The sequence below is a fragment of the Dasypus novemcinctus genome, chromosome 9 (assembly GCF_030445035.2).
Source record: "Dasypus novemcinctus isolate mDasNov1 chromosome 9, mDasNov1.1.hap2, whole genome shotgun sequence".
Classification (NCBI taxonomy): Eukaryota; Metazoa; Chordata; class Mammalia; order Cingulata; family Dasypodidae; genus Dasypus; species Dasypus novemcinctus.
Window position 1 is genome coordinate 91,216,185 of NC_080681.1, and position 23,391 is coordinate 91,239,575.

Below are 23,391 nucleotides of genomic sequence, written 5' to 3' on the forward strand. Positions count from 1 at the left end.
CATTTTCTTCTAGTAGTTTTATGGTCTTGGCTTTTTAAGTCATTGATTCTTTTATTGGGAATGAGATAGGGGTCCTCTCTCATTCTTTTTGTTATGGATATCCAGTTCTCCCCTCACCATTTGTTGAAGACACTCATCTGTCTAGTAATGTGGACTTGGTAGGTTTATTGAAAACCAGTTGGCCATAGAGATGAGGATATTTCTTTTTTTATTATTATTAAAGTTAATAGATCACAAGGCACGTTACATTGAAAAACATAAAAAAAAAACATAAGAAGTTAGGACTTATTTCTGAACTCTCAATTCTATTCCATTCATCAACATGTTATCTTTATGCTAATACCATGCTGTTTTACCACTGTAGCTTTGTAATATATTTCCAGTTCAGGCATTGAAATGCCTCCCACATTGCTCTTCTTTTTCAGAATGCTTTTGGCTATTCAGGTGCATTTTCCCTTCCAAATAAATTTAGTAATTGCCTTTTCTTTTTCTGTAAAGTAGGAATTTTGATTTGCATTGCATTGAATCTATAAATCAGTTTGGGTAGGATTGACATCTTCATGATATTTCGTCTTCCATTGCATGAACACAGAATGTCTTTCCATTTGTTTGGGTCTTCACTGATTTCTTTTAGCATTTTCTTGTAGTTTTCTGAATATATGTACATATTTGGTTAAACTGATTCCTAGGCATTTGAGTCTTCTCACTGCTATTGTAAATGGAATTTTTTCCTGAATTCCTCCTCAGATTGTGCAATACAAGTGTACAGAAACACTAGTGTATCCTGTATCCTGCCACTTTGCTGAAGTCATTTATTAGCTGAAGTAGCTTTCATAAACATTTCAGAATTTTCTAAATATACAATCATGTCATCTGCAAAGAGTTTTACTTTCTCTTTTCCTATATGCATGACTTTTTTCTTGTTTAATTGCTCTAGCTAGAACTTCTAGCACAGTATTGAATAATAGTGGTGAGAGTGGGTGTGATGGTTAGGCTAAGGTGTCAACTTGGCCAAGCAATGATGCCTGGTTGTCTGGTCAAGCAAGCACTGGGCTAACTGTAATACAAGGGCATTTCATGGACTTTAATTATCAGTGAGTGGATTGCATAGATGGCTGATTACATCTACAATTATAAGGATATTGTCATTATCAATGAGTGACATCCCATCCAATCAGTGAAAGACCTTAAAAAAGGAAATGATTTCAGCATTCTGAGAGAGAATTCCCAGTTCTATGTCAGACAGACAGCATCTCCTGGGAACACATCAAGGACCTTCACTGGAGCCCCTGGTTTGCGGCCTGCCTTATGGAATTTGGACTTGTGCAGCCCCAAAGTCACGTGAGGGAATTTTATAAAATCTCATACTATGTACAGTTATCTCCTGGCAGTTGTTTCCCTAGAGAACCCTGACTAATATGGTGGGCAGCCTTGTCTTATTCCCAATCTTAGGGGGAAAGCTTTCAACCTTTTCCCATTGAGTACAATGTTGGTTATGGGTTTTTCATAAATGCCCTTTATCATATTGAGGAATTTTCCTTCTATTCCTACCTTTAGAAGTGTTTTTATCAAGAAAACCTGCTGGATTTTATTTTTATTTGAATGTCCTTTTAATGAGCCATACAAACATCACTTCACCAAGCACAGAAGAATCTAAAAATAGGAGATAATATATTATCTTTGCATGTGCAGAATACAAAAGTAAGTGTGAGGAAATGACACAGCTTATGTTAGCCATGAATAGAATGATTATCTGGAGTTGCTAATTAGAACGAAATTTTATCAGTTTATGAAAAGTTCTTTGTGGTTTAAGAAAAGGTCTTTGTTCTAGAGGAGACAGTTTTCAAAGTCACCAGCTTCTGGTTAATTGTTTAAAAAAATAAATTTTAATTTGATAAGACAGCTTAAATTCATCAGCAAATAGCCTTAGCTGACTGTCCATCATGTATCAAGTATTTTTTCAACAGGCAGGGATTTAGTAATACCAGTAAGACATGACTTAATGAAGAAAAATTATAAGAGTTTTTATCTAAGTAGAAAATTAACATAATTTAGATTTATTAATACAAAGACTTAAATGTAGTATTTTCTTGTTTAGAGATTAGGAATTTCAGTACCTTCCATGATGATCTTAATCTTCTTAATTTGAATATTTCAAGACTAATTATATTGTGAAAATTGAATCTCACACACTGATGCTCTTAGATTTTATTGATCATGATGAACTAATTTCTTTAGATTTATGATCTGAATAATTTATTCTCATGCAACCCACCCACATTAGTGGTTTCTGCAAAGTAGTTCAGAAAAGCAATCTATTGCCAAGTTCTATTCATGTTTGAAGAATTTCCTGTATACTTGTAAAAATCTGTCACCCTAGAGCCCAGAGATGCTAGGTTATGTAATGCACTAACATAGAAAGCATTTATAAAGGGAGACAATTTTTTATTGTATGCTTTATTAATATGTATCAATAAAATGATTTTTTAAAATAACTTAAAGAGAATGGTGGTTTTATTTTTTAATAGAATGTTCTCTAAATATAACTGAGTCAAGACTTACATTTACTACACCAATAAATCGTTCTTCTATCTGCTGCCTGAGATGGGTCCCTCATCTGTCTGCTCATTGTCTCTGCTCATTGTCTGCTCATTGTGTCTGCTTTTCTCTTTAGGAGGCACTGTGAACCAAACCAACACAAGTTGTGTCTGCTCACTGCATCAGCTCATTACATTAGTTCATTGCCTCTGCTCGTCTTCTTTAGAGGCAAGAGGAACCAAACGTGGGACCTCCCATGTGGGAGGCAGGCACCCAACTGCTTGAGCCATAGCCACTCCCTGATTTGTTTTTTAAAATGAACAGAAAGTTAATCAGGCTCCTGGGATTTTGTTGAATGCCTTTTCTGCATCAGTCGAGATGATCATGTGTTTTTTTCCCTTCAATTTGTTAATTTGGTATAATACATTAATTGATTTTCTTATGTTGAACCACCCTTGCATAAAAGGAATAAATCCCACTTGGTCACGGTATATAATTCTTTTGATTTGTTGTTGAATTCCATTTGCAAATATTTTTTTAAAATTTTATTTTATTTATTCATTTTTTTAAAAAATATTATATTGAAAAAATATGAGGTCCCCATTCACCCCCACCGCCCCCACCCCACCACTCCCCCCACAATAACACTCTCCCCCATCATCATGACACATCCATTGCATCTGGTGAGTACATCTCTGGGCATCGCTGCACCCCATGGCCTGTGGTCCACACCATAGCCCACACCCTCCCACATTCCATCCAGTGGGCCATGGGAGGACATACAATGTCCGGCAATTGTCCCTGCAGCACCACTCAGGACAACTCCAAGTCCCAAAAATGCCTCCACATCTCATCTCTTCCTTATTTGCAAATATTTTGCTGAGAATTTTTGCATCTATGTTCATTAGAGAGTTTGATTTGTAATTTCTTTTCTTGAAGCATTTTTATCTGGCTTTGGATTTAGGGTGATGTTGGCTTCATAAAATCTGTTGGGTAATTTTCCCTTCTCTTCAGTTTTTTGGAAGAGTTTAAACAGGATTGACGTTAATTCTTCTTGAAATGCTTGGTAGAATTCGCCTGTGAAACCATCTGATCCTGGGCTTTTCTTTGTTGGGAGATTTTTGATGACTATTTCAATCTTTCTCAAAGAGACTGGTTTGTTGAGTTCTTGTATTTTTTGTAGAGTCAAAATAGGATTTGGTGCATCTAGGAATTTTTCCATTTCATCTAGGTTGTACAGTTTGTTGGTATACAGTTTCTCATAATATCCTCTTACAATCTTTTTTATTTCTGTGAGGTCAGTCATAACTTCCCCCTTTTGTTTCTGATTTTATTTATTTGCATCTCCTTTCTTTTTTCTTTATTTGCCTAGCCAAATGTTTGTCAAGTTTATTGATCTCAAAGAACCAGCTTTGGTTTCTGTTTTTTTCTGTTTTTTTGTTTTGGTTTGTTTTGGTTTGGTTCTCAATTTCATTTATTTCTACTCTAATCTTTATTCTTTCTTTCCTTCTGCATGTTTTGGGATTGGTTTGCTGTTCTTTTTGTAATTTCTCCAGCTGTTCAGCTAAATCTTTAATTTTAGCTCTTCTTTTTTAAGACAGGCATTTATAGCTATAAATCTCCCTTTCAGCACTGCCTTTTCTGTGTCCCATAAGTTTTGATAAGCTGTGTTCTCAATTTAATTCATCTCGATATATTTACTAATTTCTCTGACATTTTCTTCTTTGACTCACTGATGGTTTAGGAGTGTGTTGTTTAGCCTCTACACATTTACAAATTTTCACCTTACTCATCTATTATTGATTTCCAGTTTCATTCTATTATGATCGGAGAAGGTGATTTGTGTAACTTCAATGTTTTTATATTTATTGAGATCTGTCTTGTGCCCCAACAAGTGGTCTATCCTGGGGAAAGATCCATGAGCACTTGAGAAGAATGTATAACCCACTGCTTTGGGATGCAATGTTCTGTATACGTTTGTTAGGTCTAACTCATTTATCATATTGTTCAAGTTCTGTTTCCTTGTTGATCTTCTGTCTAGTTGTTCTAATAATGTGAGTGGTGTGTTGAAGTCATTATAGTAGAGATGTCTATTTCTTCCTTCAGTTTTGCCAAATTTTTCCTCATGTATTTTGGAGCACCTGGTTAGGTACATAGATATTTATGACTGTTATGTCTTCCTGGTAGATTGTCCCTTTTTTTAATACATAATGGCCTTCTATATCTCTTATAACTTTTTTGCATTTAAAGTCTGTTTTGCCCAGTATTAGAATGGCTACAATTCTTTTCTGATTACTGTTTGTGTTGGGAATCTTTTTCCAACCTTTAACTTTCAACTGATTTCTATCCCTGGGTCTAAGTTGAGTTACTTGTAGGTAGCATTTGGATGGCTCATGTTTTTTAACCTATTCTGTTAGTGTATATCTTTTTTTTTTTTTTCAGGTACCAGGGCTGGAGATTGAACCCAGGACCTCATATATGGGAAGCAAGCACTCAACCACTAAGCCACTTTAGCTTCCCTGAGTTGGTTTTCTTGGGTGTTTTGCTTGTTGTCTGTTTGTTTTTGTTTTGTTTTGTTTTTTCAGGAGGCACCAGGAACAGAACCCAGGATCTCTCATGAGGGAGGTAGATGCTCAACTGTTTGAGCCACATCTGCTTCCAGTCTATGTCTTTTGATTGGAGTTTTAATCCATTCACATTCAATGATATTACTGCAAATGCATTATTTACTTCCATATTTTATTCTTTGGCTTTCATAGGTCATTACTTATTTTCATTTCTCTTTTTCATTATCCTTTCTGTTCTTGCTTTCTACACTCTCCTCCAAGCCTCTCTCTCCCATCTTTTTCTTTTGGGCTGTAAGGCTCCCTTAAATACTTCCTGCAACAGTGGATTCTTTTTTATGAGCTCTCTTAGTTTTGATTTATCTGTGAGTATTTTAAACTCACCTTCATATTTGAAGGACAATTTTGTTGGACAAAGAATTCTTAGCTGGAAATTTTTCTCTTTCAGTGTCCTAATTATAGCATACCATTGTCTTCTCCCCTCCATGGTTTCTGATAAGAAATCCATACTTAGTCCTACTGGGTATACCTTGTATGTGATAGTTTTCTTTTCCCTTTCTGCCCTCAGAATTTTCTATATATATCTGACGTTTGATATTCTGAGTATTATGTGTCTTGGAGTAGGTCTCTTCAGATTTATGTTGATTGGGGAGCACTAAGCTTCTTGGATATGTAAATTTATTTCACGAGAGTAGGGAAATTTTCAGCCATTATTTCCTCATATACTCTTTCTGCTCCTTTTCCCTTCTCTTCTCCCTCTGGAACTCCCATTACACATAGTTGTTGTGCTTTGTGCTATCATTCAGGTCCCTAAGTCTCTGTTCATTTTTTTTTCCATTATTTTCTCTCTGTGTTCTTCTCTCTTCAATTTCAGCTGCTCTGTATTCTGCACCACTTATTCTTTCCTTTATCTTTTCAAGTCTGCTACTCTATGATGTAACATATATAATGTGTGTGTGTGTGTTAGGAGGTACCAAGTATTGAACCTGGGACCTCATACATGGGAAGCAGGTGCTCAACCACTGAGCTCTACCCACTCCCTCTAATGTTTTTTATCTCACATATTGTGTCTTTCATTCCTATAAGCTGTTGTTTTTCTATTCAGGTTTTCACATTCTTCTTTGTGCTTGTATGGTCTTCTTGATATCCTTGATCTCTTTAGCCATATTGTCTTTCAACTCATTGATTTGATTTTGGAGATTTGTATAAACCTCATTGATAAGTTGTCTCAAATCTTGTATCTCATCTGGGGCTTTAATACATTCCTTTCCTTGGGCCATTTCTTCCATTTTCATATTATGGCATGTGATTTTCTGCTGATGTCTAGGCCTCTGATTAGGATAGTAAGATTACTCTGATATTCACTTTCTCTTCTGTAGGCATTAAGCGGAAGGAGGTTGTGTGTTGCTGCCATTCTTTGATTCTTGGTTCAACCTGCTCTAGGTTTGTCCCTGTTAGTTGCTTAAATTTAGGCCATGGACCCAATAATGGATTGCAGACCTGCTTCCAAGGTCCTTGGGGAAGGAGAGTGGAAAAACCCTCTCTTATTTACTTTTAATTTCCTCACATGCACTTCCTTGGTCTTCCAGCAGATGGCACTCTTCAGCAGCCCTCTCCATTCAAAGCCTAGTGTCCTAAATCTTAGAACATTTTTTCCAGGCCATTTCTACCTGTCCTCTAGCTATTTTTCTGGGAGAGAAGTGCATCCTGTGACCATATTTCCAGAAGTCCCAATATTAATTTTTTTTTATGTATAATTTTCTAGATTTTTTCCAAAGGTTAACATTAGTAGAATTTATTTTAAAGAATATTAAAGTTCTAATTCTGAATTAATTTTGATTCTAGGCCAATAGTTTAAATTATAATGTTAATAATAGCTAATGCTTGCATAGTACCAGGGACTGCTCTAAGTACTTTATGTTTACTGATCCTTACAACATCCCTTTGAGGTAGGTGCTGTTGTTACCTTCATTTACAAAAAGGAAACTATGGCAAAGAGAGGTGAGGTTGATTGCCCAAGGACACAGAGTTAGGAATCCAGAGTTTGAAAAGCTTTCAAAAGAGAAAATCCTTACTTTCCTTACTTTGGAAAAGAGGTTGTTACATCTTTTTTAGACTTAAAAATTCAGAGGCTGAATTTCCTAATGTTGATGGTAAAATAAGGGATTGCTACAAATTCTAAAATATGCCCATTTACGAGCATTTATGCTGTTTACTATTTTCACAGCTAGCTTGAAACAGCCAATGCTTGTTCTAAGCAAATTCTTTCCTTTGCTAGTTGTGAAAGTTGGGTCAAATCTTCATTTCCCACTTCCAGTACTTGGAGATATCCTCCTTTCTCTGATATATCCATGAGAAAGCAATCTTTTTCAGAAGGCTCTGAAAATGGATAAATTATACGATAATAGTCAAATCCACCCCAGCATTTTAAATACCAGAAACACCTTCACATGCCCTGATCCTGAGCCAGAAAACAGTTTTTTACCAACATCATACACACTCCTTATCTAGGAGGGGATACTGACTTCACCCACATTTAGAAATGAGTTCTCTTACTTTCTAAAGATGCTATTATCAACTCAGACTTTTTAAATGAAATTCAAGTTTTCCTTTTTTTGTTTGTTTGCTTGCTTTTTTTTCTTTATTTGAGTAGTTGTAGGTTTATAGGAAAAATATGCATAAAATACAGATTTCCCATACACCATCCTATTATTAACACCTTGCATGTGTGTGGAGAATTTGTTACAATTGATGATAGCACATTTTTATAAATGTACTACTTTTTTTTTTTAAGATTTATTTATTTCTCTCCCCTTCCTCCCCGCTCCCCCCCCCCCCCCGCCCCCCAGATGTCTGCTCTCTGTGTCCATTCGCTGTGTGTTCTTCTTTGACCACTTGTATCCTTATCAGCAGCACCAGGAATCTGTGTTTCTTTTTGTTGGGTCATCTTGTTGTGTCAGCTCTCCATGTGTACGGCACCATTCCTGGGCAGGCTGCAATTTCTTTCGTGCTGGGCAGCTCTCCTTATAGGGCACACTCCTTGTGAGTGGGGCTCCCCTAAGCAGGGGACACCCCTGCATGGCAGGGCACTCCTTGCGTGCATCAGCACTGCACATGGGCCAGCTCCACACGGGTCAAGGAGGCCTGGGGTTTGAACCACAGACCTCTCATGTGGTAGGTAGACACCCTATCCATTGGGCCAAATCCACTTCCTTAAATGTACTATTAACTGTAGTCCATCTTTCAACTTAGGGTCCACTGCTGTGTAGTTCCATGGATTGTTTTTTAAATTTTTATTCTGTTACCATATATACAAGCTAGCATTCCCTTTTAATCAATTTCAGATATATATTTCAGTGCTATTAATTACATTCACAATATTGTACTACCATCACCACCATCTGTTATCATTCCTAATTGGAACCCTGTACATTTTAAGCCATAACTTTCCATTCCCTATCTTCACTCTGTCCCCTGGTAAACTATATTCTAGATTCTGATTTTACAAGTTTGCTTATTCTAATTATTTCAAGTCAATGAGCTCATACAATATTTTTCCTTTTGTTTCCAGTTTATTTAACTCAACATGTTATCATCTAGGTTCATCCATCATGTCACACATATCAGGACTTCATTCCTTTTTCCAGCTTAATAATAATCCATTGTCTGTATATACCAACTTTTATTCATCCACTCATTGGTTGATAGACACTTGAGTTGCTTCCACATTATGGCAATCATAAATAATGCTATGAACGTTGGTGTGCAAATATCTGTTCCAGTCCCTGATTTCAATTCTTTAGGATATACACATAGGAGTGGGATTGCCAGGTAATATAGTAGGTGTATACTTAGCTTTCTTAGGAACTGGAAAACTATCTTATACAGTGGCTGCACCATTTTACACTGCCACCAGCAATGAATGAGTGTTCCTATTTCACTGCTTCCTCTCCAACAGTTGTTATTTTCCATTTTAATAGCAGCTATTCTAATAAGTGTGAAACACTTTGCCATTTTTAAAGTAAATTTTACAAGAACAATTTCCAACAAAGCAAAGCGAATTAGTAAATAAACATTTGGAAAAATTAACAGTACCAACCAAAAAAAAGTAGAGGACAATAACAGTTACTTTTTTCTGAAAGTTATTAGAAAATTAACTCTTTCTGTCAAGTAAAATGTTCAACACTTTGACCCCTCTTCTAGGATAAATTCCATCATAATTATGCAAAATAATGAAAAGTTATCTGCAGAAAGACGTCTAATGTCCCAAGCTATATATACAAAAAGTTGAAAGTCACTAGATAAATGACTATAAGAAAATGTTCATTCAATGGATTAAGCAGTAACTAAAATTATATTTTTTAAAACTATGCTATAACATTGACATGGTTATGACAGTAAATAAGAATGCAAAATACAAAAATTATATTGAGTTATAACTGGAATACACTCATTTATTCTAGCACATAGTCAAATATAGCTACCATTTCAATTTTTCTAAAATCCACTAGCTCTTATACTAGCCATCTTGAGATCTATAGATGAGCTTCAGGGGAACCTAGGAAAATTTTGGAGTTTATGTTTTTCTGAAGAAAACTTCCTGGATTTTCATTATACTCTCAAAAGGCTCCATGTCCCTAAAACAACTGAGACACAGTGCCCTAAACAATTAGGTTCAGGATAGGGAAGGAGAAAGTTAGAGTCAATGGGATGAGAGCTAGAAGCTTTGCCTGTCCTATTATCAAATTAATCTTGCTAATGCTTCTCTCTTGTCAAAGTAGTTTTCTGCCCAAGATCTTAAACGGCTCCTTGATCCTATCACATTAAATCCAAACTCCCTTTGCCTAGCTTTCAAGATCTGTCCTCATCTGTCTCAGCCCATCTACCTACAATACTTCCCAATAACCTACATGGTCTTTCTTCTCTAATCAAGCCAGTTTCACCAAACCTGAGGTATGACAAACAAATTCTTATCTCCTTGCTCTTGCTATTCGATATCCGAAGGAATGTTCTCCACTTCTTCTCTTCACCTTTCAGACCTAGCCTAAGTTCCACCTCTACGATCTCCTCAAAAAGCACAAGCAATGGGATATGCACTTGACATAGACAGAGGAGCAATACGTTCCAGGCTCACTTCCTTCAATGACCAGCTTCAGAGTCTCTATTGCCTCATAAATTCAACTGGAGTAATCATACCTCCTTCACAGGGTCATCTTGAGAACAGAGAAATCAATAGATCTGGTATTGCAGGACACATTCAGAAATGGAGACATAAGCAAAACATCTGGCACTTACCAGCTGCTCAGTAATGGTTAGTGGCTATACTACTGTGGCAATTTGATATAATTGATGAATTCTAAAAAGAAATATTGGATTATGCTTGTAATCTGATCTGTACCGGGGCATGATTGAGTTATGATTAGGGTATTGACTCCCTGCCTCTTGGTGGGTGGGGACTCACAGATAAAAGGCATGGCCAAGGGCAGAGTTGAAGCTTTTGATGCCAGGGCTTTTAATGTTGGAGTTTGGTTTTGGAGTTTGATCCTGAAGACGTAAACTGGAGCCCTGGGAAGTCAGCATACAGAGGAAAGAGAAGCCAGCTCCAGGAAGGAAGGAACCTTGAAGCCAGAGTAAAGCAGGCCCCAGGAACATAGGAGCCCAGGAAGCCTGAACCCTCACAGACGCCAGCAGCCATCTTGCTCCAAATAGACTTTGGTGAGGGCAGTAACTTATGTTTTATGGACTCCTAAGCTCCTACCCCAAATAAATACCCTTTATAAAAACCAACCAATTTCTGGTATTTTACATCAGCATCCCTTTGACTGACTAATACAACTACCTTCCCTTTTAGTCTGCTGAAAAATTCGGAAGTGATTATTATTCCCAATTTACAGCTGAAGAAACCGAGGCTTAGGTGAAGGAGAAACCCTGAACCAAAAAATGTAAATTAGCCAAGGTCTGTAGAAGTCCTCTACTCATCTCTCTCATCTGATAAGCGAGAATATTGTGCAGCTGCTTCCATCACCGTCCTCCATACACTTCCAAAACCTGTAGCGTCCAATATCAGGCCAGGTCCCCTGGGAAGAAATCACTTCGAGACCACCAAGGTGAGGAGAAGTCGAGGCGGTGCTGACCGCGCCCATCCCACCCATGAGTCTACGCCCGCATTCCGCCGCTGCCCTCTGAGGTCGCGGAGAGGGGACGTCGTGGCCAAGGTGAAGAAAGAGGCCGCGTGGACAGGCCTCCAAGGCGCTCCCCGAAGTGGCTCGGCTCTGCGAAGCCGGGGCTCCACTCCCAGACTCGATCTTAGAACGCAGCCTCTAGACAGCATCACTCACTCCTGCTCAGGGATTGGGTGGTGTGCGCCCAGGCGTATCCTCTGTTTCTATTGGCTACTCTATGTGCCAGTCGGGAAGGCGGGCCGCCTGGCAACCTGGGAGATGTAGTCTGATCTGCGGTCGTAGACGAAAGACTGCCAGGTTTGGGGACTCTAAGTCCCAGGACCCCCAGCGCAACCCCGCAGATAAAACGGTCCAGGAGCTAGACGCTGCAGAGAGGAAGTCCGGGATGATGAGAGGTAGTATTGGAACCTGAGCTAACACCTCTAGACTCTGCGTGAGTCTCGGCTTTTATGGCCCGCGGGCGCCAGAACCAGGCAGTTAGAGCACCGGTTCCAGGAGCAGGACCGCCAACCTGACTGAGCAATTGGACTTACATCCTATCCTGTCCATTTCCAGTCACAGGGCATTCCAATTATTCTAATTACTGTAGCAACCTCATGTTTCTCTTGCGCTTTATTGAATACTAAGGACTTTCATCATATGTTCCTTTCTCAGCCGGAGTTCAACGGAAGTATTAAGCCTTTCAGAAAATGGTCTCAAGTCTCTCAAGGATGGTACATAGCTACTACCATTGTAGATGCCTAGTAGAGAAGTTAATTCGTTGCATACAGCAGACGCGTTAAGGTGTTAGGGCATAATTCTCTAGCAGAGATTTTTCCAGCTGCACTGTAAGGTTCTATCCCCTTGTGCCCATTGAGCAAATGAAGCATGGAGAAGGAAACTGGCACAAGGGTGCATAGCTCATCAAAGCGAGAATTCGTGTCTGTTCCATTCTGTAGCCTCCTTAGACACTTTAGACTCCTCCTAAACACCTTCATCTGTCCCATTAGTCAGGTCTTACTGGAGACTGTATTGCTCTTTTTCCTACCCCTAATGATACTAACCTCTTACTTGCTAAAACCCTTTCACTTGCAAAGAGCTTTCACTGACATGTCAGTTATTTTATTGGCTGAGGAAATGATCCCAGATGGGTTTGCTGATTTGCCCAAAGTCACCATGGTGGCCAATGAAAGAGAAGCCACTCCCAAATCCAACCAAGCTCAGTCCACTTTCCATTGTATTAGTTACTCTGGACCAGGGTCCTGCCCTCCCCAAACTTCGAGGTAGTTGGAGGTAGAGAGACTACTTCAGCCTCCCTCAGGTCTTTCAATTTCAAGAGTGATAGGATCAGAAGAGACAATAGCAATAATAAAGTGGAGGGTTAAATCATTTATGAGTCCAGTCCTCCCAGGAGCTTGTTTCTAGGAAAACAATACAGCAATCATCTGTTCCTTAGATGAACAGCAATTTTTGATGATGGTTACAGGACTGGAAAATAGTAATTAAACCTCTACCAATGGCGCAGTCCGGAGAAAAAAGTGAAAAAACATGTCAGAAAGCCTGTGTTTACATGTTTACTGGAAAATCATTTTGGCTTTGGAAATAATAGACAACACAGCAAGGTTGTTGTCAATGGATTAATTTATTAAACAGGGAAACGGACTTGGCCCAGTGGTTAGGGTGTCCGTCTACCACATGGGAGGTCCGCGGTTCAAACCCCGGGCCTCCATGACCCGTGTGGAGCTGGCCCATGCGCAGTGCTGATGCGCACAAGGAGTGCCCTGCCACGCAGGGGTGTTCGCGCACAAGGAGTGCACCCATAAGGAGAGCCGCCCAGCACGAAAGAAAGTGCAGCCTGCCCAGGAATGGCGCCGCCCACACTTCCTGCCGCTGATGACAACAGAAGCGTACAAAGAAACAAGACGCAGGAAATAGACACAGAGAACAGACAAGGGGGGGGGGATTAAATAAATAAATAAATCTTTTTAAAAAATTTATTAAACAAAAGATAAATGGGTAGGAACCAAAACCCAATATTTATTGATCACCTTCTATGTGCCAAACCTTCTGTTAGGTGTTTGAAAAGTGAACAAGACATATTTCCTGCCTCCCAAAGTCTCATAGTCTAGAAAGATTGACAGATAAGTAACTCATCAGTAAACTCCAGAGTGTGTGAACCATATAAAATTGCTGGTATTAGACTATTTTACATACAAAAATATTTAATAAAAAATATATACAAAAATATAAAATCAAAACAATATTACTAAACCTGCCAAACATTATATGTCCCATATTCTGTGTCAATAATTATTTTATGCCCTTTATCTTCCCATATTGTAAGTTTTTACCTCAAATGCTTAACTTTAAACTCTAATTAATGAAATTCCAATGCTTTATCTTCAAGTTGTAGGCTCTTCGAACTGTTCATGAAAGAACTCCCATCTAGGTTAGAAGAGAAGCTGTACCCTTTTGCCTCGCAGCTGCAGATAAAGCAGAAACTATTCCCATTGTACAACTCTTCTTGCAAATGTTAGTCCTAACAATGTAGTCTTACAAGACATCAAGGCTTCTGGTATTGCTGGTATATCTTATGAAAATAACTTTTAATCTATTAAATAACTTTTAGATGTTTGGGAGGTTTGGGGAAAATAGCAAGTATAAGAACTGTGGAATTGCATGATTGCTACTGAATGCCATTCATTTGTTAGAAAATGACAAATCTATTCATCAAAACTTTAAAGCAAATTATGAGAGTCAAACAACCTATTTGGGGATATTTAAAGAAACTCTCCTGTCCCCACCATGGCTTTCGAAGAAAACCAGAAATGACGTGCCTTCTGCAGAATTTCAAGCACCGCTTCCTGGCTGTGCTCCTTAGCTTGGCAGAGCCTAGAAAAGAAATTAAGGGACGCGTCAGATACAGAGCTGCTGCTGGATATTTTGCAGAAGCACGAGGCTGTCCATGCATAGTCTGGATGAGCTGAATGAGGCATTGGCGGAGGTTCTGACCACCAAGGATTCCTCCCAGGGCCACTGGAGCTATTTGCTGCCTTCTGGAGAGGCGGTTACTGTCAGCAAGAGCACAGCCATGTCCCACAGAACCACTGGCCTGGTCAAGTGGAATGCCACACGATACCTCGCGGGCTGGGCCCGGAATGGGCCTTAGAGAACCCATCGGCCCTCACCAGCAGGACTGTCTTAGAGCTCGGTAGCAGAGCCAGTTTCACGGGCCTGGCCATCTGCAAGGAGTGCCGCCCCAGAGCCTACATGTTCAGCAACTGTCAGTCCCATGTCCTCGAGCAGCTCCAAAGGAACATTCTTTTAAACGGCCTCTCAACAGAGCTTCCACCCCTGGGACACAGCCCACCTTATCGGAGAAGCCCACGGTGATGGTGGCTCAGGTCGACTGGTATCTCGTGATGGGCCCTCAGCCCTTGGCCTTCCAGCCAGACACTGTCATCGCAGCAGATGTGCTCTATTGCCCAGAAACCATCCGCTCCCTGGTCAGGGGCGTGCAGGCGTCCTCTGTGTGCAGAAGGACCAGCAGGCCCCAGACGCCTTGGTGGCTTCACCATCCGCAGCCTGGAGACAAGCAGGCAGTTCTCCACTGAGCTGGGCCAGGTTGGGATCTGATAGGAGGCAGTGCCTCGTCACAGCCAGAAAGTGTTTCCTTACAATGAGCACACAGAAAAGGCAATTCTCAAACTAACACTGTCGGCTCCACAAACGTATGTGAAAACTTAAGCATTTTGGAAGAAAAAATTTTATGGGGAAAAGCTGGTAAGAAAACCGTCATTGGACTTTAATTTTTGAAGAATGTTGAATTCTTCATCAGGAACCACACGTTGTGTTCTAATACAATAGAAAGGTGTTAAGTGTGCAGGTACCCCTTCCTGCCAGTAGTTCTGATTCTTAATCAAACCACCATAAATGAGAAATGAAAGTTTATTTCAAAGATAAGCATTTTACTTGTGCAAATAAAAATACATGTATTTCAAAAATAATAATAATAAAGAAGCCCTATCTCCTGCAGCCAGAAAACAGTCAAAGCTGTTTTTTTAATAGTAAGAGAAGCAAAAATTCAGAATAAGCTGAATTCTCCGTTTAGGCAAGTCCCCTACATCAAAGGCAGGGCCGTGATGGGGATGGAATGGAACCTGAAAATGGGGATGGAGATAACTGGATAGATGCATTTGAGAGTTTAAATCCTTGGATTCCCCTTAAACCTCTGGTCCTGCAGAAGTGGACCACTCCCCTTTATTGGAAGATGGAGGATCCCTTGCCTAAAGACGAAGCCGAGGACTCAAATGAGGCAGATGACTTGTAATACAATATCTGACCTCCGAAGGATTTCTCACCTCATCTCCTTGTCATCAGGCCCAAAACTAGGTTCAGATTTCAGCATGATATGACTGGGGAAGTGGTTGGCCTGTTAAGGAAAAAAAGGATTATATTCCACAAAAGCACAGAATCCATGAAGAACCAGAAGATTATAACTAGAGTAGACTCTGAAATTTCTAGATCAAGAGAGCTAGAACATAAAGTGAGTGAGGAAAACCTTTGTCAATATGAGATCACCCTTCCAAGTGAAAGAATTTAACACCCTGGTAAGGGCATTTGGGATTTAAAAAGTGATGGCTTACATTAGACAAAGAAGATAGGCCACTGTAGCCAGTGTCCTAGTCAGGGATCTCCAGAGAAACAAAAGAGAGATGAGGTATATATGTAAACATTATATATTTATTATAAGAGTTAGCTCATGTGAATTTGGGGATTGGCAAGTCCAAATTCTGTACAGCAGGCCACAAGTTGGGAACACTGATGAAGGTTTCAATGAATTTTTCAGGAGAAGCTGGCTGGCTGAAGTAGAGATAGAAATTTATCTTTCCAACTACTGAAATCATCATTTTTTCTTTAATGAGAAGTCTGATTGGATGAGGCTTCTTTCATTGCTAAAGGCAATCACCTTTGTTGATTATAGATGCAATCAACCAGAGATGCAATCAGTTGACTATTTAAATCCATGAAATATTCTTACAGTAACAATCAGGCCAATGCTTGCCTTACCAAACAACTGGACACCATAACCTAGCCAAGTGACACAGGAACTTAACCATCACAGCCAGAAATGCCATGGAAAACTGGATCAGAGAAGTGAGTATGCACAAATGGGTCTACTGTACCATATCATCTGGCCATGTTCCTCATGAGGGCTCAGAAGACACTTAATTAACCAAGATGATAAGGAAAGCACTAGAGGAAGAGAGTATACTAGCATCATTTAAAATCGCCAGAGTGGCGGTGGACTTGGCCCAGTGGTTAGGGCGTCCGTCTGCCACATGGGAGGTCCACGGTTCAAACCCCGGGCCTCCTTGACCCATGTGGAGCTGGCCCATGCGCAGTGCTGATGCGCGCAAGGAGTGCCCTGCCATGCAGGGGTGTCCCCGCATAGGGGAGCCCCACGCGCAAGGAGTGCACCCCATAAGGAGAGCCGCCCAGCGCAAAAGAAAGCACAGCCTACTTAAGAATGGCGCCACCCACATGGAGAGATGACGCAGCAAAAAGAAACACAGATTCCCGTGCCGCTGACAACAGAATCGGACAAAGAAACAAGACGCAGCAAATAGACACAGAGAACAGACAACCGGGGTTTGGGGGGGGGGGGGGCGGGTAAGGGGAGAGAAATAAATAAATAAATAAATCTTTTAAAAAATTTAAAAATTTAAATAAAATAAAATCTCCAGAGTAATCTCTGTAGTCCTGAATTGAGAGGAAAAGATATAGAGCTCGGCTCCAATGCAATAATAAGGATGCTTAAATTCCAGAATAGCAGAGGCCAGGTGACAGCACTTAGTTGTTAGGTACAAGCTGGGTCTTAATTAATGTAATGGACAAGAAGATCAGAATGGCAGCCAAGAGGACCTGACACACAGAAAACTATAGTGATAGCTCGTAGAACATATTGTTTCTAGGGACAAGATAGATGGGTAGCCAACAAGGAGAACTGCTTAATTCATATAATCAATAGAGATGACAAATGAATAAGCAAAATACTGAAGTCAGCTATTCAATGCAAAGTCACAATTCCTTTGCCCAATTTCCAGTTGTCAGTCAGTTCTCAGATCCCAACTCATCAACTGAAGGAGAGGCCAGGTATCCATAAGGAAGGATCCTGAGACAACATGCAAAGTGAATACGTAGTGATTTCCACAGTCCCCCCTTCCTCAAAGGAACCTATGGTCATTTACTCAGATAACCATACACTAGGGCATGGGTTCTTAACCAGGGATCCAAAGGAGTCCGTGGAAAGATTTCAGGGGGTCCATGAGCTTGAATTGAAAAAAAAAAAAACTTATCGTTATTTTCTCTGACCTCTAACTGAAATCTAGCATTTCCTTCACTTATGCAATAAGTAACATATGGTAGTATTCATGTCACCCCACTGGGAAAGGGGTCTATGGAACAAAAAAGGTTAAGAACCCCTGCACTAGGGAAAGGAACACACAGATCTCTCAAGCCCAGATCCCCTAAAAACCAGAGCCTGAGGCAAAGTTTACAAGCTAAACCTTTCTTGGAAAGTACAATCCCAGAGGAGCAAGAGTGAAGAGAAAAGGGAAGTGAAGGAAGGAAGAAGCAAAAGCAAATTCAAAATAGTGCATTACCAAACTGGTCACAATTTCACAAGAAAGCATAGTAAGCAAGCGTCTTCCCAATAGGTTGTACAGAACTCAATACCCTGAAACAGTCTGTTATGGGAGTGAAGGAAGAGCAATTTATCTGCCAACTCCTTTCTAAATGCTGTCTCTCACTGTTCAAAATTCGTCCCATGGAGCATTAACTCCCTCTCTCCTTTTTGTATTTGTAAATCTCCATTTGTATTTGCTGGGAGAGCCACCCCATATCCTGCAGCATGGTGTTTCGACCATATCTGGAAGTGATGAGAGAACCCAGAGCCTTCTTAGAACCAGTATGGTTGGAATTGAGCACCAGAGATCCTGGAGTCCACACTTGGTAATTACATTGGAGGCTGTGCTAAAGCCTAGCTCTCATCCTAAAAGAGGCTGAGAGAATTGGTAGTGTTAGGGGATGAGGTTTAGCAGTGTAGGACAGGGCTGTCCACTGAATAGGAGGGTGGGACCTGGAGCAGAGGCACAAGAGCAAATCTGGGTAATCATGTAAACTAACTTTGGTACAGTCAACCCTTACATCACTCAGATCTGTTCACAACCTCTTATGATATCTTGATCGTCTATGAAAACAAGAAACTCTTGTTCTTGCCTAAAAGAGGAGCTGCAAATCCAATCTTTCGAGGTAATGGCCAGTTGCAATATCTTACAATGACTTAAATAGGGTTAGAAAACCAAAATTCAGTCCCTGCAGCTGAAGCTAAAGCTGATCTTGAGCCTATAATTGGATATTCATTATCGTACTCTTCTGTCATCTATTTTGGATTTCCCTCAAAATAGCCCTCCAGACAGTCTCCACCTGTCCTCTACTTTTTTTCTGGGAGAGAAGTGATCCTTCTGCTTCTTTAATCCTCCATCTTCCTGTAATTCTGGCACAACTGAAATTTGAACCCAAGCAGCCTGGCTTCTGAGTCTGTGTGCCTGACCACGATGCCTTGTAACCTCTATATTGTAAAGTGACAAGAGGTGGGAAAGTCCAGAATGACTTTGGGAACAGGGTCAAATTTCACTGTTGCTGGTGCCCAGCAGGTGAGGAAGAAGAAGAGGACCTGGGCTGATCCTCCAGATAGAGCTTGAGCAGTTTAATTTTTAAAGTCTCCTCTGCAATAGTTGATCTCTCGTGGGTATTAATATGAGACACAGACTCCTCTGACTCTCAGCAATAGTTTCCTTGATTTCCACTCCCCCTGTTCAGCTCTTCCTATAGCTCTGTAAGCCCCTAATTCTATGTTAGAACATATCTTCTCATAATACAGAGTGGCTTCTGTCTTTCTAACCAAACTCTGAAAGACTTTTATGCTGGAAGTGGTTCTGCACTTGTTTTGTAATTGTTAAGATCTGAAAGTAGTAATGACCACATTCATACTGGAAAGGGGGACACTGCTAGACCAAGACATGCAATGGCAATACAGTTACTTAAATTATTACCTATAATAGGCTAGAGTCAAGGACCTATAGAAGGCAAGGCTTTGAAAGACCAATTAGCTATAATAATAGAATATTATAGTAGAAATAAAGAATATGAGGACTATGAGTTGAGCTGACTTCTTCCAAGGGCCCTGGAGAGCTTGGTGAAAGAATATGAAAAACTCAGAACTTCAAATTTCCAGCTGAATACCTGGGTAGAAAGTCACAGATTATGATTGTCCTGAGGGAATCCCTTCTTTCTTGTAATTCAAAGTCTGGCTTTCTGAAAACCAAACACAGAGTCAGTTCCTATGGTTGACCAAATTATACACAAATAAAATTATAGCCTTGGTTTTTAATACGTAACTGAAGTTATAGTGTTGATAGAGAAATACTGAACTCTGAGAATGGTAATAGGGACATTAGGTAGATTCCAACCCATTTCAACCTCTAAATTATACCAGTCCTCCTTTGCCAACAAAGCATCCCTTCCTCCTAATTGAGGTTGTTAGCTATCCCTTTTCTGAAGATTCAGTAATAACCTTGCCAAAGAGAGAGTCACCTTGCAGAGGCATATGACTGTTCTCAAGACCCACACTCAGTTCCTCATTGCTTCCTAACACACAACAATACTCAAATTCCAGTAGATCCCAAGAACAGTACCAACTGTGACCCAAGAAGAGATACCAAAATCACCGAAAGAATTAAAAGATGTTGCCAATATGTATCGGCAAAAACCTGGGGATTATTTATGGAAATGGATTCCAATTGTGTTATGCCAGGGAAAGAGAAGTGTAATTTTAGATTGAGCTGAATTTATTGGCATAAATATACCAAGAAATTGAGAGTGGCTTTAACAGTTAATTTGACTGGTTGACTGAAATTGGGACTTAATGGTGGCCTACATTAATTTAAGTGGAGATGCCAAAACTTCTTTGGTATACTGCAGAACAAGACATAAGCCTTTAGGCTTAAAGAGGGAAGTGGTTGTGGCTCAACTGATAGAGCGTCTGCCTACCATATGGAGGGTCTAGGGTTCTATACCCAGGACCTCCTGACCCATGTGGTGAGCTGGTCCACACACAATGCTGCCATGTGCAAGGAGTGCAATGCCATGCAGGGATGCCCCCCACATAGGGGAGCCCCATGCGCAAGGAGTGTGCCCCACAAGGACAGCCACCTAGCACAAAAAAAAGTGCAGCCCACCCAGGAGTAGTGCCACACACATGGAGAACTGATGCAGCAAGATGATGCAACAACAACAACAACAAAAAAGTGACACAGTTTCCTGGTCCTGCATGACAAGAATGAAGGTGGACACAGAGGAACACAGAGTGAATGAACACAAAGAGCAGACAACGGGGGGTAGGGGAAAGGGGAGAGAAATAAATGAAAATAAATCTAAAAAAAAAAAAAAAAGGCTTAAAAAGCTAGGAATGCCTGTTAGTAAAGACCTCTAGAAGCAGATTGCACTTTCTTGAAGGAGTCAACAATACACTTTCCTTTTGTAAGGAAAGGATTAAGTTTAGCTTTCACATGAAGGTGAAGTTAAAATGGCTCTGCAGTTGAATGGGGGAGAAAAAGGGGCTCTAGCGGCTTTGGCACCAAAGTTTGAAAGTGGTGCCAAGTGAAGGTGGTACCAAACATGAAGGGCAGTGCCAAATTCAAAAGTGGTGCCAGGTTTGAAAGTGGCACCAAACCACCAGAATGTAGGGCATGGGAGTGGCAATGAAGAGTGGGAACCCACGTAAGTTAATTAGACTTCTCCAATAGACTGTAACCTCTGAAGTACCCAGTCAACGGCGAACAGGGAAGGGACCTGCATGTTAGGCTTAGGATATAAATGTTGTTGTTTCTTGTTGTTTGGTGTGCCAGCCATTTTATCCAGGTCATGTGCCGGTTCTGGAAAGACCATTAATAAAGTTCTTTTCTTCTCCACAGTTGAGTGAGCTTTTGTTCTCTTACAGGTACAGCTTTCTTTCTAACAAAACTTGGGACTCGTCTGGGATCTGAAGCTTCAGAGGAGGACCCCCAGGGCGGACAAGGGGAAGGCATGCCATGTTGGTGGCCTGCCTTTGACAACTGGAAGGACCTGAGATCAGACATTTAGATCTGTTGATTGTGAATGAGAAAAGGGGAAGGGAAAACCTGCCTCTCATTGACCAGGCAACTCTGTACATGGACCAAGTTAAGAAAAGGGACTATTAAGTATTGCCTTGGTGGTGGGGAAATTCTGATGAGACTGGGGTTGAAAGAAACCCAGACAAGACTCAGAATGGGGAATAGAAGCAGTCAGTCAACCAGGGAAGGGGGTATCTGTAAGATACCCCAGGGACATTCCTCCAGATAATCCATTAGGGAGGACATTGAAACATTGGACCAATAATTATTGGACCAAGGGAAAGGACAAAAAAGGAAATGACTCCCCAATGTATTTTGGTCAAGATACAGAGCAGATGAAGATTGGCTCTGTGCCAATCTTTCTTTCATAATTCTTTTTGTGTTTTTCTCTTTGTTCAGTGTATATTTTTATACCTCTGGATGGTAATGTTAAATTGACAAGTGAAAACTGTTAGGCACTTATATTTGATAAATAAAGTCTGGAAATCTTTGAAATGCCTAAATTGAGATTAATAGTTTATTCTTTTTTTTTTCACAGAACAAAATAAGGGATATGAGACTTAAGTAGATGTAGAAAGAAGTAAAAGGTCTGTAGGAATGCTGACTAAAATTTGATAAGTTTGTTTAAAAGGAATGCTCTTTGTTTTTTCCTCTAAGATAAGAGCTGATTTTTATGAAATTAAAATGGAAATATGTAGGACAAAATTTGAATGCATATGGCAAGTTGTAGAAGGTATTATAGAAGGTAGCATTAAGTAAGGGAATGTGTCTTTCGAAGGCAGATTTTGTCTTGAGATTAAGCAAGTATTTTCTATGTGGCTATGGATAGTTATAAGAAGGTTGTAGAAGCACTGTTTAAGCTGAAATATTTGAATGGCTAATTCCAGTAAGTCGTTATTAAATAGAAACTGAATTGATGCTAATAACAAAAAGAAACTTCATATTAGAAAAAACTGACAGAGGCCACCTCAATCTGAGTATTCAAGTGGTGGTAAAGGACAATAATCTTGATTCCATTGGGCATGTGTATGGCTAAAGTAAAATACCTGTTAATTAATGTCATCATGGCTAAGGTGTAGAAGTAAAAAGCAGAGTACAAAAAAGTTAAGTTCACTTGATATGTTACACATTGCATTAGAAGTGTTTTTAATAAAGAATGTATAAAAATCTTAAGAGACAGACTTTAGCACTGTCAAGCTCTCTTGTACATTCAAACCAGGCCTTCAATACACTGCATTTTGCCTCTCCATTTGAGCTATTGACTAGGTTGAACCCTGATCCCCAAAACAATAAAAGTATCTATTACATCTCTGATTATACTCCTGAAGTCAATGGAGACTACGTTACAGTTTCAGACTCTTGCAGCAGCCAGGGATGGCTCAAAAAAGCTAGATGTACAGCAGACTGACACTGTTTCATAGTGTCAAAGGGCGCTATGCACCAGGCTGGTGGAATACTGGAACCTACCTTCCTAGCTTCTCTCTAGGGTCAACAGTGTTGCAGCATACTGGCTGTGTGAAGGACATGCTAAGTGGAGCAGTGATTACCAGAGTGCTATGAGTAGAACTTAAATATAATTAGCATTATGGCCTGCTTCTGTGTAGAGACAACTTGTTTGGTGTTGCAAACCTGGAGCTTAGATCTATTAATTGCAACTCAAAAAAAACTTATGCATTAGTTAGTGCATTAATTAGTATTAAGTACTGTACCTATATCTCTCCTATTCTAGATATATGCTTGATGATTATGGTGATATCTTTTCTAGATCATATGCAGAGGGATATTGAACATGCTTAAAGGTACTGGTAAACTTCATTTTCTAAGTAGGTAATGAGCATGCTTAATCCATGTTTTCCTCCTAGCCCTCATTCCAAAACCTGTCCCATTCATATCCTAGGGAGGACTGGCAAA

The 23,391-nt window shown here is 40.0% G+C and overlaps 1 pseudogene; it reads left to right on the plus strand.

The window, feature by feature from the left end:
- The first annotated feature begins 14,091 nt into the window (after nucleotides 1-14,091).
- LOC101424614 (protein-lysine N-methyltransferase EEF2KMT pseudogene) lies at nucleotides 14,092-15,010 on the plus strand (annotated as a pseudogene).
- Nucleotides 15,011-23,391: the final 8,381 nt, after the last annotated feature.